A 14,256-nucleotide genomic window follows, 5' to 3' on the forward strand; every position below is an offset into this window, starting at 1 on the left:
TTTAATACTGCATTTTCCTTGCACTGTGCGAGCCAGGATGGACTGAATATTATAGTGGGCTTGTAACTGAAAATGTCTGGTACCGTTGGTTTCCTTTAGAGAAGCTCTTATGATCTGTTTTAACTTGGAAATTGATATTTTTTTGGGATATTGTATTGATGCACACGACTCACTGTTGGTTGTTTTTAGAGATTGTATTGTTTTTATGCCTATGACTCCTTTAAGGTTTGTTTTAACCAAAATAAAGATTTTTGAATTAATGAAAAATATCTTGTAGTCCTTTACATTCCTTTGCCCAGGTTGCATCTGAATTATCTATGAATAGAAATTTCTTGTTTCGTAATGACAAATGTATTCCACCAGTGAAACTGCGAAACTGTCTCCTCAAATGGAGTCACCATGTAAAGGTATTTAGTAGAGAAGGCTTTTCTGAGAAATTGGTTATAGACAATGGTGTGCATTTCATTTTGGTGTGCAGTTCATTTCTAATCAGATGACACAGTTTCTCCAAACTCAAAGGATAAAGCATGTACATACAGCCTTATATGATCCACAATACAACGGTTTGGTAGAACGATTTAATCATTATTTGAAGGAAAGTATACACTTGACTGTGGTAGGAAAGATTCCTTTCTTTTTATCTATTCGCAAAAGGTTGTGGGCCTGTAGAATCACTCCTCAAACAATCACAGGGGTATCACCTTTTCGGCTTATGGAACGTAGACAACCCACCTCATTGATCTCTCCTTGGTGGTTTAAACTCAAATTCTCTAGGTACAAGGTAATAAATGAACATGTCATGAATGTTGTCAGAAGAAATGTTAGTGACAATTAGTGCATGTCAAAGAGACAATAAGATGTGGCACATAAAGTCAATCCACACAATATATCTGTGAGTGATGTTGTGAGAATAAGATGGGGCAGCAGAATAAGGGCAGGAGCAAATTCTCTTAACACACCAAGCTGACTAAAATTAGCAAAGTAAGTGTCATCACCCAAGATGGTAAATGTTGGCGTATGAAGAGACTTTCTAAATGCACTAATGAGGGGATTAGAAAAATGCCGGGGGAGTGCAGAAGAGATACGGAACATGATTTTATAAAAGAACCTAGTGTAGCAGACAGTGGGATGTTCATTGAGGAGAATTTGAGGGTAAATGAAAAGAGCTCAAAACCACGAGCTATGGAAACTATTTTGCCTAGGACAGGAAAAAGCTCTGTAGACTATGATAGCCCTACAGCAAGTGATAAGCCAAACTATAGAAAACCGTGTGAAAATTGCTCCAAGGTCTAGAGTACTGTCAGGCAAAATATTGTTTGATGCTAAACTTATAGTCTCACACACAGCATTGGACCTGTTCACACGGTGACTATTGCGTTGATTTCAACTGATGTCACCTCCACACTCTCCCTCCACTAATGTTAAGAGAATTTGTCCAGTGAGTGAGAAGAGATATGAAAGAAAAAAAATGTGAGAGGGCTGGTGGTGCCTCACCGAAGTAGAACCATGGGGTAAGCAGGAAGGTACTCACCTGCTACCTCAGGTTCTCACCATCAGCAACCACCAAACCTGAACATAAATTGTGAATGTGAAAAGAAAAAAAGGGTGAATACTGGTGCTAGGATGTTGAACACTGCCTGTACATCAGTAGGGATTCCAATGTACTGCAGGATCAACCTCACAATAATGACTACGGGGCCTGGACCATAGCTCCACTGTCCCAAATTAAAACCGGGCTGGATCACACTGGCTATTGGACTTTTATTCAGTGCTGTGTGTCTGCCCATTTAAAAGCCGACATATTTCATTGCCCAAAGAAAAACTCACAGGAATTTCTTCAGGGCGTGGGTTCTGTCACTCCACCCTGCACCAATTTAACTTTTATTTTAGAGTTCCTACAGGAGACAAAAGTAGAAAACAACGCAACATGCTCAGTTGGCACCTGATCACTAGATCTACTATGTTCATCAAAAACTACGGGATGTCATAAATATTTACCGGGATAAAGCCGATTCTGGGCATACCTGTACCCGTACTTGAGTTTGTGCTAAGACACTATCTCACTGGTTATCAACCGCACTGCCACAGTCAGTCTGGAAAACATAGTGTGTTAAGATGAATCATAACAGTATCAGACAAAACATATTCATTATATGGCATGTCTCACTCTCTGTAAGTCAGACTGTACTCTCTCTCCTATTTTTACACTCTTTGTGTTTGAGGACCTCATTCAGCTATGTTCTCAAGATTAATGCCTCACACCACCTCCAACTTCGTATTTAAATCCTTAACTTGTTAAACAGAATTTCCTTTGTGGTATAATAACGCATACGCTTAACATTGAAAAGCCAACACAAGTACTGTCTTTTGTTACACTTCTCACTTACTAGCTGGTGATAACACATTTATTGCCATGAGTGCGGAGTGTAACTGGCAGCTCAGCTCTCCTTCTTTAAAAGAGCCCATTTAGAAGCGGTGCGTGCCTCGCATCGTATTCACTCATCTTAGCCTTCCCCTCCATCATGGCCTTACTTCTAGATCTTAGTGTGGCTCTAGTTCCAGCTCTAAAAAAGCACCCCGCACTTACCGTGATCTCGTAGGTGTATCGCATCAACTCAGCACCTACCGGGTTCGGTACGCGGTAGGAGTTTGTATGGGTGCATACTTGCCGCGTCATCATGCGGGTCACGTGATTCTCAGTACCATTCTAACTAGGGGTAGGCGTAGTTCACGAAGTAGCGCTACGCGAAGCTACGCAAAGTGCACTTCGCACTACGCGACCTATGCGTAGCACTTCGCAAACTGCGTAGTAGCATATTCGCACTGTGCAAGATGTCGTTTTCAATGATTGCACAGTGCGGAAAAGCATCCGGCACTGTGCAATCATTGAAAATGGCATCTTGCACAGTGAGAGCTGTACTTTTCTGCAGCTCGAGTAGATTTTTACTCGAGCTGCAGCTTTCTCAACGCGGACTGGTAGTTTCTCATCGCGAGCTGTCGCGAGCATGTGTGACCACTCGCAATGAGATACCTGACCTCCCCGCGTTGAGAATCTCACCGGGAGGTTTATTTTCAATGCTCGCCATCGCGAACAAGGAAAAAGTCTTGCGAGGATGTAATTTTGCTTGCTCGGGTCGCCAACTTGACTTTGAGGACCGCCAGCAAGCAAAAAATGACCGCTGCACTACGCTATGCTACACATGTTTGCACTGTGCTACGTGCAGCTCGCGTAGTGCGAAGTTGCGCAAACTTCACAAACTACGTGAGCGTAGCGTAGTGCTTTACCCAGGGTTAATTCTAACCTGTAGGCGTGAGCCCGGGCACCATCTCAAAATGTACTATAAATGCCATATTTGATGTATGATATAGAATTTCCTTGTATACCGGCGCACAAACCTGGAGCAAAAGCTCTATGTCTATACAACTGTTTTTGATTTAAATAAATCAACGAGGAGCATACATAATTTAAGGGATAGTATCCTCTTTCACAAGTCCGTACAAAACACCATTTTGGGGCTGTAAAAAAACTCTTAGTTTACAATACATTATCTTGGTGTCACAATACTGATATATGGCCTCTCAATTTTGGGCAACCAGAAGTTCCTATTCCTAATGAGGAGCGGTCAGTTGTCCTTCTGCATCTTTATTGAGTGGCTGCAACTTTATTGAGTCCTGCTATTGACAATGTACCATTTGCAAGGTCTGATACCACCCACGATGAAGGGCCTGCCTTGAACAGGGTGTAATCAAACCCTCTTCCCACCATATCGTAGTTCACTACAGGTTTAAGGAGACACCTCAATCACAACTGTTTGTGCCCTTGTAGCTAGTGCACTTGCATGAAGTATGGGCTACTTGAAGGTCAGGTATACTGATTTAGGCAGTGACTTTGCCCCATTCAATGAGGTCATTCAGCCCCTGTTGGTCCACCCTCTCTTGGTAGATTCAACGTGCTTCCCTTGTGCTCAGTCTGCTTTCAATGTTGTAATGGTCGTCCACTACCTTCTCGAGCACTACCCACCGGATTTCTCTCGGTGTGTGTTTAAGTGCCTGAAAATGCTGCATCAGTTTTGTTGTGAATTTCCACATGCGTAGAGCACTCAAATGTTCCTGTATCCTTATTTTGACTATACGTGTCGTGAGACCTATATAATGTAGGTTTCACGGACACGTCAGTCTGTAGATAACGTTGGTGGTATTGCAGTTGCTGAACTTGTTCAGAAACTATGTCTTGTTCCCTGCGACGGTAACGCTTTTAACCGATGCTGTGAGCTCACAGACCGAGCAGTTCCCACATGGGAAATGTCCCTGTGGCACATTAGTCTCTTGTGATTCTATTTTCAGCCGTGAGTGAACTAAGCGGTCACGCAGATTGGCTGATCGCTTGAAGGCAAAGCGAGGTTGGGGCATTTTCATATTCTTCGTGCTGAGTAAATGCCAATGCCTTCTGATAATCTGTCTGATTTTGGTGGACAATGGTCCAAAAGTGGTGACCACTGGGATACACTCTCCTCTACTCTTGGGTGTCCTCTCTAACAGGGCAGCGCATGGGGTGTTAAGCGCTCGTTTTCTTGCCTGTCTAATCTTCCAAATTCATAGAGAGGTCCTGAGCTTGTTCAGTAAACTCTTCTAATGATGAGCAATTCCAGCTGTAATGCAGAAATTGTCCAACCGGTAAATTGTCACGGAGGGCTCAACAAAGGGAATAAAGTATAACAAGTTGAGGATTTAAATACGAAGATGGAGGTGGTGTGAGGCATTAATCTTGAGAACATAGCTGAATGAGGTCCTCAAACACAACGAGTTTGAGAATAGGAGAGAGAGTACAGTCTGACTTACAGAGAGTGAGACATGCCATGTAAAGTATATGTTTTGTTATGATACTGTTATGATTCATCTTAACACACTATGGGGCATATTATCAACAAATCAACAAAGGGCAATACATTATCACTGCTTTTATCGGCAGGAAACTGCTGCTAAAGCGGCGATAATGGGCTTGATAATATACCCTTGTAAATTCCCATAGAAGCCCAGGTTCTGGTGTTAACCTGGGCTTCTATGGGAATTTACAAGGGCATATTATCAAGCCCATTATCGCCGCTTTAGCGGCAGTTTCCTGCCGATAAAAGCGGCAATAATGTATCGCCCTTTGTTGATAATATGGCCCTATGTTTTACAGACCGACGGTGGCAGTGCATGTGATAACCAGTGAGATAGTGACTTAGCACAAACTCACGTTCGGGTACAGGTATGCCCGGAATGGGTTATATCCCGGTAAATATTTTTGACATCCCGTGCTTTTAAATGGAAATAGTAGATCTAGTGATCAGGTGCCAACTGAGCATGTTGCGTTGTTTTCTACTTTTGTCTCCTGTAGGAACTCTAAAATAAAAGTTAAATTGGTGCAGGGTGGAGTGACAGAACCCACGCCCTGAAGAAATTGCTGTGTGTTTTTCCTTGGGCAATGAAACATGTTGGCTTTTAAATGGGCAGACACACAGCACTGAATACAAGTCCGATAGCCAGTGTGATCTAGCCCGGTTTTAATTTGGGACAGGCGGAGCTATGGTCCAGGCCCTGTAGTCCTCATTGTGGGGTTGATCCTGCGGTACCATGGATTTCCTACTGATGTACAGGCAGTGTTTGACATCCTGGCACCAGTGTTCACTCTTTTTTATTTTCACATTCACAATTTATGTTCAGGTTTGGTGGTTGCTGATGATGAGAACCTGATGTAGCAGGCGAGTACCTTCCTACTTACCCCCATGGTGTTACTTCGGTGAGGCACCACCAGCCCTCTCAGATTTTTTTCCTTTCATATATCTTCTCACTCACTGGAAGTATTCTCTTCACATTAGGGAAGGGAGAGTGTGGATGTAACATCAGTTGGAATCAACGCAATAGTTTGAATTTTAGATTGTGTTTTAAAGTGGTGACCCAGATCCGGAAAGTACAGACGATATAATTTTGACTGCTGCCTCTACAGATAACATAGTATCTAGGTGTGGATCTGAGAAGGAGAACAGGTCCAATGCTGTGTATGAGATTTTGAGTGGGGGATGACCTGTTTTCTACCCCTATAGCTCCTTTGTGCATAAGGTGATGATTAACTTATGACATAGTTCAAATACTGTTAAGAAGGGAGATGTGTCATGTTTTAATTCATATGCATTTTGTCATATAGCATATCTTCTATGTCCTTCCTTATCTGGTTCTGCATTCCCTTCCTCCCTTTCTCATACCCTTGCCATTTCCCATGTACCTATTGGATATTGGGCTTTTGCCTGGAATGTTGAGGCAAAGAGGAACAGGAAAGGAAACAGTTGGGCATTATTACTGTACAAGGCGCTGATAAAAAAAAACCTGGAGATTTAAGCCTTCCGAGCCCTGTTTTTCAGAAAGCCTTAGGCTTCAAAAACAAACTTGTTATCGGTTGGAGAGGAAAAGGATACATCACCATGGCTCTATGAAAAGGGAAGCGTATAAACAGTTGTTGATAATCTATAAAGAGTTAATTCTCAAGGAAATAAAACCTCTTTACACTTCATATATTGATGCCTCAAAAAACTCATCTGAGGAACTGTTTGCCACCGTGAAAAAAATTGCTAGACCTCCAGAGGTCGTAAACACAAACATCAGCCAAGGGATTTGTAACTCTTTGGCAATTTTCTTCCAGGATAAGATCAAGTCCGTCGGTAGTAACTTTTCAAGCACATACTGTTTCGGACAACCTTTGACCCAGTGTTCGATGTTTACAATGAGCATTATAGATGCTATTCCAGACACAGCAGTAGACTCAACTAACATCCCTACTTTATCATTCTTTTCACACCTCGCCATTGATCATGTCAAAAACATGCTTCTTGAAACTGAGTCCGGTTCCTCTCTTGACCCTGGATCCCCAAGATTTTTCAGTTAGCTCCAGTACCTTTGCGAAACATCCCTTAACCATCTTTTACCAAATGTTCTCCTCATGTATCTTTCCCACCAAATGGAAGTTAGCATCAGTCCTTCTACTTTAAAAAAAGAGTCCAACTTCGACAACACCGATTTACTAGAAACTCTTTCCTGGAGCTTTAGCACACAAACTTGCTCAGGCATAGAAACAACACTGCCTACTCATTTTCACCATTTGTGATGTCTGTGTAATAGAGAATGGAGAAAACGCTATTTCATAAATAGTTTTTTCGTTATTATTATTACGCGATAAAGTGGAGAATGGACATTATCTTCAGTTATCAAAGTGAAAGGTTGGATTAGATTTTAGGCAATGAAACTGTTCCATTTTTCACGTAAAAACAGTGTAAAATCAGTTTGCTCAACATTTTTGTTATTACATTGGTTGATATTGGATTAGGGGTTTTTTGGAAAGGTATTATTGGGACAAAACAAGAGTACGATTTAAGTTGATGCAATGATTCCACAATCCATTTGCTCATTTGTGGGTTAGTGCAAAATATTTCTGTAATATGGAGTAGGGAAAAACATATTTGCTGATTTCCGTTCTATAAGGCATAGCAGAATAGAGCAAATTGTTTCTGTAATACAGCTCCAGATAATATGTGCCTCTCGTCCTTAGAATGTGAATCATTTTCTCTCTTGAGCATCACAATATCACCTACACTGCAAGAATATTATAAAAGAATATTTTCTTAATGCTTATTGTTGAATAATTATCCACCATGTTCTTGATTTATATGGAACTCAACGTCTTGTTTAAACCCCAGTTATTTGACTAAGGACATTACGTGTAAGTAATGTTTTCGTCATGGTTACAGCAAGCACTCTCGCGCGAAACTTGGCTCGAGCAGAAAATATCTTGGGGCTTATTTACAAGCCCCTTGCTCCACCCGTACGCCATTTTTCTCATGTATAAAGGAGAACCAGACTGGCCGTGGCAGGCACTGGGCTTTTTCCTGGTGTACTGGAACAGTGGGGGGTGGTTTTCGAGAACTAGGGGCTGGATTTGCAGTAGTGCTGCAGTATCGGTCCTCTTAACAAAAGCAGCATGGGTGCGAAAGTAGCCAGTAGTGCTTCTCAGGAGCATGCCCCCCTTCCTGGGCCGGTCCAGATGTATTGCCAGGGCTGGTTTGGGTTCCTGGTCTAGCCCTGGTAAAAAAGTGATGCGCCTGCGGTGCAAGGGGCTTGTAAGTAAGCCCCATTGTGTGAAATGGGAGACCAGATGTGTGATGGTGTCGAATGTGCAACTTTAGCAGTAGCGGCATGCACAGGTAAGAGCGGCGGTGGGGCAGGGTTTGTGGTGGTTGAAGTCGACATACGACAAGATAAGTAATATTAAATAAATAAATAAAACTACTTACTTTGCACTTGCCGCCCCACTTCGGCGATGCGAGGAGCGCAAAGTAAGTGGTTTCATTTATTTATTTATTTATGTAATATTACTTATCCCGTTGTCTATTGGCATCTACCACCCCCCACCCCGACCCGCTCCCACTGTGCCCCAGCGGCCTTACCTGTGTGAGCCAGCACTGAATTTTAGCAATGTCTATTGTGACTTTAAAGGCTGGATGGTCAAACGTTGGAGCTGGCATCTTACGAGTATTTTATATCCGGGTACCACATACAATGTTCGTCCTCATGTAATTCTCATGAGAATTGCAGGATTCCTATAAGAAATACATGATGGAAACATATACAGTTTGGAAAAGTGTGCACTGTGTTGAAGAATCTACTGCTGTGCATAAATTAGAGTGATAAATACTGCTCAGATGTGTTTCCCACTTTACTGCTACTTCCTCTGGTGACCTCCCTGGCTGAGAAGAGACTTCAAGACACAAATTACCTGAGGATATGCCGCAATGGGGCCTTTTTCAATTATGAGCTTCTGAAGCTGACACTTGTCGGCTCATCAGACGAGGGAAGAGGAGATTCAACCATAACGTCCAGCTCAACAGCATGCAGCGCATATACTTTGTTGATGACAGCAATCCAGCTGTACACTTGACACTTAGGCCCAGATTTACTAAATTATCAAGCGCCACAGGGCAGCAGCCGTGAATGCTGCTCTGTGAAGCAGGAGAGAGCTGGAAAGTGCCAAATTCATAGAAAAAAAGCACTCTACTCTCCTCTACCTAGAGCTGGTGTGGAAATGTGCTGGTGTGCACCACATACATACCTTTGCACCATAGTGCAAGGGTGTCTGCGTGAGTCTAGCATAGGTTTTGCACAGGAAGGATACCCTTACAGTACAAAATACTATGCTTAGACTAGCTTTGACATTTTCAAACTTTGCATGTGTGCTGTACAGTGCGGCACACATGCCAAGTCAGAAAAGAAAGGAGAAATAAAAGCATTTCCCTCTCACAGCGCCTGATTCAAGTTGGTGATATTTCTTGAAGCAACACCCTGTCTACTTTTTTTATTAATCGGGGTTTGCATCTACCCGTGGGTGGTCCCATGGGAACGCCCAAGCACACCGCCCTAGGACCACCCGTGCAGCACCACTGTGGTGCTAAATAATGCAAAGCAGCGCTATGTGCTGCTTTGCGCCACTTTCAAGTGATTTTCTAGCGTAAAATAAGTTTTGTGCTGATTAAAGTAAATCAGTAAAAAAAGATTTTCTGTCGAATTGTGTCACTTTTGTGACACAAACAAGTCGCAAAATCTTAGTAAATATACCTCTCACTTTTGACACATTGTGGAATAATGCACCAAGGAAACACTCTAGAAGGCCTTGTCAGTGCTTAATTTGAAAATAAATAAGCTCCAGAGCCCATCGTGTTTTATGCGAGGCTGCATCGCGTGACACCACCCACTGCCCAAACGGATCCGATAAATGCTTATGCCATCGATGCCCTCTAACTATCACATGCTGACAATGCCACTGTTTTGCCGATTCTTTCGCACCCAATAAAGATGCCAGGTCACGCAGGCTGTGAGAATTGCCTGTACGACCTGGTATTTTTACTTTTTAAATGTATATTCAGTTGTAGGAAACTGTTGCTGATGCGCTGGACAAAAAGAGACAAAGTTAAAAACACACATCAGTAACAATTTCTGCAAGAATACATTTTTGTCACACTGCAGACTTCTAAATCTAAATAAAAACAGGTGTCAGATTCCAGGTGTCACTAGAATTATTCTCATCGTTCATTATCACATGTGCTTTATTGCATGGTATACTGTCTCTATTGGCTTTCTTCCAAAGATTCACAAGAGTAAGAAAAACACTATGGGCATGAATGGGCCATTGCTAAGGATCACCAGGATGAAGAGGACATGGATATCCTTTTTTCAAAGGGTCCTCAAGGGACCAAACTGACATTAATTTCCCATCAGTTAAGTAAATACTAGTGAGTATAAAAAGCATTTAAGGAAATTAAGAGTGGCAGTAGGAGACACTCTCTTACACAGGGCTGATGTCGTTAAGCACATACAAGGCACCATCGATCACTACCTCTCCCATAATGCAAACTCGGATACGACCCTTGAAACCCAATGGGCAGCGCTGACGGCCGTTGTTACGGGGGAATGTATTGCTCTCTCTATTGCTGACAATAGGGAGCGCCAGCGTAAGCGCGATGAGCTCACACAGCGTGCCCATAAATTGGAGCAGATGCACCAGAGGACGGGAGCCCCGAGAGTGTGGCGACAGCTTAAGACTCTGCGCCACCAATTAACGGTGCTCGACCAAGACAGAGCAGAGCAGAGTTCGAGGCCCTAACACTGCAACACGCTTATTATACCGGGGGAGATAGGTGTGGGCGCCTGCTGGCCAACAGGTTGCGAGAGGTCCGTCAGCAACAAGGGGGGGGGGTTAAAGAAATTGTCAGGTCTGATAGGACTTGCGTATCAGAAGACGCTGATATAGCAGAAACATTCTGTAACTTTTATGATACTCACTATACTGGGAGCCCGTTAAATAGCTCGGTTTCCCTGTCCTCCCTGACAGCGGCTCAGGCCGAACAACTAGATAGAAATATCCAAACGGAGGAAGTCATCGCCAGTATTTCTCGCCTTAAATTGGTGAAAGCCCCAGGGCCGGACGGCTTTTCCTCCATTTTCTACAAGAAGTTTTGTGCGGTGCTCGTCCCAATTCTTCCCCGACTGTTTAATTTATTTGCTGAACGAGGAGCGATACCGAGTGACCTCTTAGGAGCCTCCATAGTAGTCATCCCTAAACCTGGGATGGATAGAACTAAATGCGGGGCATATCGCCCAATATGCCTTCACAATGTCGACCTTAAATTGTATACAGGGATTCTGGCCACTCGTCTAGCCCTTCATATGCCCGGCCTCATTGATCCGGACCTGGCAGGTTTTATTCCTGAACGTCAGACGCCAGATAACACCAAGCGGATTCTCCAACCAATAGAGAAAGCTACTCGGGTGCCCGGGGAATACATGATGTTGGCCATAGATGCCGAAAAGGCGTCCGATCGCGTTCATTGGCCCTACCTGGAGCAAGTGCTGGAGAGGGTGGTGATACAGGAGAAATTTTGCACCTTTATTTTTAATTGCTACAGATTCCCTACGGCCACGGTCAGAGTGAACAGATACACCTCCTCTAGGTTCACCATTTAGAGGGGCAAAAGGCAGGTGTGCCCACTATCACCCCTTCTCTTTGCCCTGTACATGGAGACACTGGCTCAGAAAATGGGGCAGAACTCAGCAATTGAAGGGATCAAGTTTGGTGGCTATGTCCACAAAATCAGCTTATATGCAGACGATGTGTTGATCTCACTAACTAATCCAAGGATAGCCTTGCCGGTGTGCTTGGCAGACCTAGACGCATTTGCCCGGGTTGCCAGATTCAAAATGAACGCAGACAAGTTGATAACCTTGGCTCTCTCGCTGTCCCCTTCCACCCGGGAATATCTGCAGAGCCTGTTTCCCATTCAATGGGCGGTGGATACAATCCCGTATTTGGGAATCCAGCTGTCCCCCTCAATTCCTGCCATGGTTACCACCAACTACGATATCCTTCACGGGAAAATCCGACTCGAAGTTGGTCAGTGGAAGAATTACCCTCTCTCCTGGTTAGGTAGAATTGCGGCGGTCAAAATGACTATTTTGCCCCAGATACTATACCTCTTCCGTGCCCTCCCTCTCCTACCGCCTGTTGGATGGATCCGACAGACGCAATCCGACTTGGCCCAGTTTATATGGAATGGTCCGAAGCCACGAATGCGGAGAACCCTGGTGGCGCTTTCCCAGGAGATGAGAGGTTTGGGAATCCCCGATCTCCAGCTGTACTTTCAAGCGGCACAATTGCGATACCTAGTCTAGTGGAGCAGATGAGAATCAGAGAAACATTGGCTGTTTCAAGACCAGGCGGTGGCGGCAAGACCATTACAGGAAATTCCTTTCCTGTGCAAGCCTCACAGGCCCCCTAACTTGTATTCCCCCCCACATAACACAGGTTCCCCTTGAAGTGTGGGACGCCACTAATATTACACACGATCTTACAACCTTCCCATCTCCCCTCACCCCAGTGGTCGACAACCCCAATTGCACCCCGGGTGCAGAAGGGGCGGCCTTTGCACATTGGAGGCCTGCTGGTTGCCGGTTCTTGCATCACCTGTATGGAGCTGAGGGGGTTGTTCCGTTTTCCCAATTTAAGCAGGAGTACGGCTTCCCGGAGACTGAACAACTAAGATACCTACAGGTGCGGCATTGAGCATTACAACCGCAGGTCCGCGTAACTGCAGATAGACGTTTCTCCTCATACGAACGATGGCTCATCACCTGCACGTCAGATGCCAAGCTCATCTCCGACCTCTACAAAATGTTACAGGTCTCCCGGGCATACTCACATAATCCAGCCAGGGTGCGGTGGGAGAGAGAATTGTGCAGGACACTCAGCCACAAAGAATGGGAGGAGATATACTATAGGGCCCGACACTGCGTACCACATGGGGCTCACATAGACATTCATGAAAGTTGTAACATATTGGTATTATACCCCAGAAAGACTGCATGCGATGGACCGCAACCGAGAGGCGACTTGCTGGCATGGCTGTGGCCAGGTTGGCAACCTGGTGCATTTGTTGTGGGAATGCGTACATATCCAGCCCTACTGGGCTCAAGTGTTGGATGAAGTGGACAAGCACTTTGAGACAGAATCCCGTGCTTCCTGGCTTATGTACTACCAGGTCGCTCTAATCCCCTGACCTACCCTTTAAAATCCCACAGAGGCAGGCAGATGGCTATTGCACTAGTTTCAGCAGAACAAAACATACTTACAAATTGGCGCACGCCCACCACACCCTCTTTTGTAGGATGGCTTCACTGATTATGGAACATGCTCGGGATGGAGAAACTGTCACTCACTATGGCAGGAGAGGGATTCACATATGACTACCTTTGGCACCCATTTCTGTCACTCTTGGCCACTGAATTCTGAGAAATCACATGTCCCCTTTATCTTAGGCTGCTGCGTCTCACGGAGCCACAGAAGAAGACTGTTAAGTAGGTCACTAAGGGCTTAGCATTGTTGGGGGAAGAGACGAGGGTTAGTGGGGGATAGGGGGTACTGGACGGGAGGAGTGGGGTACCTGGGGAAAGGGGATTGCTTTTTCTCTTTTTCTTATTCTTCCAATTCTTCCTCCATGTGCGTGCACTTGGCCGATTCTGTTTCGAATGCTGAGCTTATGCCTCAATTGGCTCTGTCCGGTTATACTGTTTGGTCCATGATTGACGACAGCTAAATGTACATGGAGATGTTTGCATGTTTAAAATCAACACAGATATTTAAACCATAAAGACAATTTGGTGTTTCTATGTGTACCTGGTCTTAGTTTTCGGTGCTGCCCCATCCTTGCAAATATGGGGCAGCGTCAAAAAGCAATGGTTGTTGCGTCAAAACGGCCATTGCAACACCCATTGCACATGCCTTTCAAGCTAAGTGAAGCGTAAAGAGGGTCCTTATTTACAAGGCAGCGTTAAGCCACGTTCAGTGGCTTAGCGCAGCTTTGTAAATAAGGAGAAGGGTATTTCGCCATCAGATCATCACTAAAAGTGACTTTCTGGAGGTACTACCCCCTTGCAAATATGCCCCAATGTTTTTTTAGCAATATCTTTTTGTTTTGTACTTGAAGTACTGTTTTCACAAGTGGTAGAAAAATGATTATGTAATACTCCTCGATTTTAAGATCTGTTGCTTAGCAGCAAAAGCAGGAAACCTTGTAATAATGTTTGGAAAGAAGACCGAGGTGGGGGTGAAATAGGAATATATTTAAAAAAAATGAGCAGGCTATTCAGTTTTTTGAATAGGAATATCAAAAGGTACCA

At 44.2% G+C, this 14,256-nt stretch overlaps 1 protein-coding gene across 1 annotated transcript in view; it reads right to left on the bottom strand.

The window, feature by feature from the left end:
* DIPK1C (divergent protein kinase domain 1C) overlaps nucleotides 1-14,256 on the bottom strand; it is a 386,763-nt gene that overhangs the window by 24,901 nt on the left and 347,606 nt on the right. The window lies entirely within an intron of this gene.

The sequence above is a fragment of the Lissotriton vulgaris genome, chromosome 4_1, assembly GCF_964263255.1.
Source record: "Lissotriton vulgaris chromosome 4_1, aLisVul1.2, whole genome shotgun sequence".
Classification (NCBI taxonomy): domain Eukaryota; kingdom Metazoa; phylum Chordata; class Amphibia; order Caudata; family Salamandridae; genus Lissotriton; species Lissotriton vulgaris.